Source organism: Pseudophryne corroboree, chromosome 6 (assembly GCF_028390025.1).
Source record: "Pseudophryne corroboree isolate aPseCor3 chromosome 6, aPseCor3.hap2, whole genome shotgun sequence".
Taxonomy (NCBI): domain Eukaryota; kingdom Metazoa; phylum Chordata; class Amphibia; order Anura; family Myobatrachidae; genus Pseudophryne; species Pseudophryne corroboree.
Genome location: NC_086449.1, coordinates 227,569,593 through 227,574,026, shown reverse-complemented (window position 1 = coordinate 227,574,026; position 4,434 = coordinate 227,569,593).

Below are 4,434 nucleotides of genomic sequence, written 5' to 3'. Positions count from 1 at the left end.
TTTTTGGAACCAGGACCAGGCGCAGAGCCCGGTGCTGGTTGTTTAAATATGGGGGAACCCCTGTCAATTTTTTCCCCATATTTTTGCAACCAGGGCCGGCTCAAAGAGCCCGAGGCTGGTTTGGTTTAGGAGGGGGGACCCCACGCATTTTTTTTTTTTTTATTAAAACATTTCCCACCCCTTCCCACTGAAAAACATGCACGGATCCCATGGATCCGTGCATGCCTATATAAACACGGGATAAAAAAGCAGGTCTGGTTTTTTTTAGCACTTTTTCACGATTTGTATTTCATCACGGCAGTGTTTGGCTATTGTCGGCAGTGTTTGTGTTTTGCACTTTTTAGTAAATTCCCGATTTCTACCAAATTGCAGGCGTATTTGACCGATGGTGTATTGATTCGTGATTTTTTCCTAGGACTTCCAAAATATTACGAATGCCCTCATCACTGCCGTGAGTTTTGCTTAGTAAATTACCGAGATGACACTTTGAAGAAAAAACGGCATCTCGGTCAAAATCGGGACCTTAGTAAATATACCCCATAGTCTCCTGCACCACATCAGAAAGTTACAACAGTTTAAATGGTATCAGAACAAAGGGATTCACCTTTACAGGATAGGAGGGGACAACAAGGTTATAAGGTGGTGTTTGGTATCCAGCTGTAGGGTATTTTAAGGGTAATATTCCAGTGTTGGTTTGCAGAAGATCGCATGTTCCTGCAAATAGTTATGTGCAGGTGGAGAATATAGATATAAACTGTATTTACTGTACATTAGGTTTGCGGCGGGAACCCAGAGGAGACCACCCACAAGTGCATCTTGAACAGACATCGCCCACCTATTCAAACCAACCTATGACCTCTTCTGTACTGTAAATGACCATCCCAAAAGACAAAGAGATTACAGTATCCATTGTGTTAAGTTTTGGAAGATTGTATAAAAGGAGTCAGCTGCAGGCCTGGTCACACAAGACTCTAAAAGTTATATATCTAGATGACCGAGGACCAGACTGGGTAGCGCGGCGAAATCCAAACACGTATGTACCATTGACTGTAGCCATTATTCTTTTGTATTTTATTGCTTTGTTATTGTAACCCCCTTTCAGTAATAATATGTTGTGGAGTCGGAACCCAGCATTTTAAATACAATCAGGTGTTGTGTTTTCCTTTCCCTGCTAAGGTTTAAAGTGTATTACTATCGCATGCATAGATGTTAAGGGTTCACGGTGTATCTTTGGGTGTGTACGCACTGGGTGTACTTTGTACAGCCAGCGCGGCGTTCGTACGCAAAGTCCGTACACGGTACCCGACTCTGTACGCTGATGGTGTAATAAGTACGTAGGTTATGGATTAAGTATAGCAGCAGCAGCGGCTTCATTTAAAGTGTATGAAATGTCTTTTTAAAGTGTTCCTTTTCGTCCTGTATGTAAATCAGCATTTACAAGGTCTAGGCACCTCCAGAGGGTGGTTAGGGTTAAGCACTAAGGGAGGAGGAGAGAGTTAGGCTGCAGATAGGGAGGGTTAGGGAGTGGGGAGAGGGGAGAACACCCCTTACTGACCCCTGTCGACTTTTTTATTGGCAGGATACCACCGTCTGTATGTCGAACGCCGGGATCTCATACTGATCCCCTCTACCGGCTTGTCCCTCTCAGACTGTAGCAGAGAGGCTAGGCCCGTACACAGTAAAATTACTTAACATGACAACCTTGATAAGCAGAAAAATTTTGCAAATGTATTAAAGGGGAGTGGATAACAGGAGTCCAGGGAAAAGGTATGCAGAAAATAACTAGCAGCATACAAGTGACAGAGGACTTCAAACAATAAAGATAAGTAGCACATAAGTAGAAAATAATTACCACTATGCAAATGACTTATGAATATGACTTTCTATTGTACTCTATACTGGGGCCATACGGCAGGACTGGCTTGTACTGGAGTGTATGAAACTAGGAGGTTGAGTGATGCTTTTCATCATTCAGTAATACCCTTAACACTTCACACAGGCGTCAGAGTAATTCTAGGCTAAAGCAATGTATTTCTTTTTATTACCAGATATTTAGATAGCACACACATATTCCGCAGCATTTACAGAGAAAATTTGACCATTACCTGCCCCAGTGGAGTTTACAATCTATATATTCCCTACCACATGCACAGGCACACACTTACAAAGGGGCGGATTGGGAAATAAAAGTGGCCCTGGAAAAATTTCTAGAAGCGGCCTCATGTGGGCGGCACCAAATCAACAGTAGGCGGAACCAATACCAAAGTAGGCGGGATTATTACTTAAAAATGTAATGTAGGCGGAGTTAAACCTACAAATGACAGAGCATGTCATATTAGCTGGACCTAACACATTAAAAAGTTTAGAAAGTATTGTATTGTAGCCGAATTAGTTAAGAAATTAAACTTGTGGTGACATTTAATCCACTGCACATTTACTAAATACATTTTAAAGCAATTATAGCTACTTAATGCTATGCTCTATTACAGTGGTTCTCCAGCTTGGTCTTCAAGACTCCAAACAGTTCATGTTATCCAGGTCACATAGAAGATGCACAGGTGTATTCATTTCTCACTAACACATTTTTAAAAGGTGTAGCTAATTCTTTCACTTGTGATTCTGTGAGAAGACCTGGAAACATGCACAGTTTGGAGTCCTGAGGACTGAATTTGAGAACCTGTGCTCTATTAGAAACAAGGAATACCATCGCCACTAATGTGTACACACGGTGAGATATTTTCTATCGATTTTGACTATATAGTCAAAATCTCAAGAAAAGTTAGTGCAGATCGCAAGGTGAAAGTCACCTTGCGATCCCGATGCGCGGTCCCGCCAGGTCGGCATCGCAAGAAAAGATAGACTGTGCAGGCAAGTCAATCCTTGCTAGATCGGTGTACTATCTAGTTCATCTCACATGTCAATGACATCTCACATAAGCCAAAATCTCACATAAGTCAAAATCGTAAGCACACATAGTCCATATCTCAAGAAAAGTTAGTCAAAATCTGTACTATCTGGGCACCAGGGAGTTCAAGGGAAATCACAAGTGAAAATCTGCCATAGCAAGGATCTCACCGTGTGTACACACCCTAACACTTCCTCCCGACCTACCACTGCTACTGCTACCACCACCACCAGACCTGCCACTAAGATATCATCATCATCATCATCATATTTTGACATACCCCCTCCACACCTGTGTGTTCCTAACTTCCTACATACCCACTATACAACGGCACTGCACAACATTACCCCATATATGCTGCACTACATGTCTACACTACATCACTATACTGTACATCAGTGAGTTGTAGGTAGAATGGGAGGGCAGCGTCTAAATGACTGCAGGCATCTTTGTAACAGTGTATGTTTTTTGTCAGATACTAGCTAGCACCTGCCATCTAGTGCAAACAGGCTCTTGTGTATAGCGCGTGCTTGTTCCGCTGCTCTGTCACTTAATTTAGTCAACCAGCTCGCTGCAGAAAAGTTGGATTGGCCATACCCGCTAGCCATTTTCCCAAGTTTAGTCACGTTGGAGGCATGCCCAGCACTACGGGAGCAGCAGGGCATGCCCCCAGTACCTCTCAACTATGTATAAACAGCACACATGTAAATGAGTGTTTCCTTATTTTCTCTGTAACGGGGAACCTCTCAAGATATTGGTGGTCATTTCAAGTTGATTGCTAGCTGCCGTTGTTCGCAGCGCAGCGATCAGGCTAAAAATCTGCATTTCTGCGCATTCGTATGGGCCGCAGTGCGCACGCGCGACGTACTTTCACAAAAAACGATGCAGTTTCACACAAGGTCGAGCGACTCTTTTCAGTTGCACTGCTGATCGGTGAATGATTGACAGGAAAGGGGCGTTTCTGGGAGGTAACTGACCGTTTTCAGGGAGTGTGCTAAAAAACACAGGCGTGTCAGATAAAAACGCAGGCGTGCCCGGGGAAACGGGGGAGTGGCTGGCCAAATGCAGGGCGTGTTCGTGACGTCAAAGCAGGAACTAATCATTCTGAAGTGATCGCAATCTAGGAGCAGGTCTGGAGCTACTCAGAAACTGCATGAAAATATTTTGAAGCAGTTCAGCGAACCTTTCGGTCGCACTTCTGCTAAGCTAAAATACACTCCCAGAGGGCGGCGGCTTAGCGTTTTTACGGCTGCTAAAAGCAGCTAGCGAGCGATCAACTCGGAATGAGGGCCATTGATCCTTCCTTGACAGGCAGTGTTTTGAGTCATTATTCACTTTTCATGTAGGAGATCACATGGCCCGGAAGCCGTCTAGTTGCGTAGGAATAAAGTGAATGTCATAATCATGCAGCAGAGGTTCAATCAGATAAAACAATGCAACAGAAGCTTATGGGGAGTGCAAAATGTGGGTTTGCCTGATCAAACAATATTATATTAATAAAATATATTTGCTCAGTTAGTACCATTTGT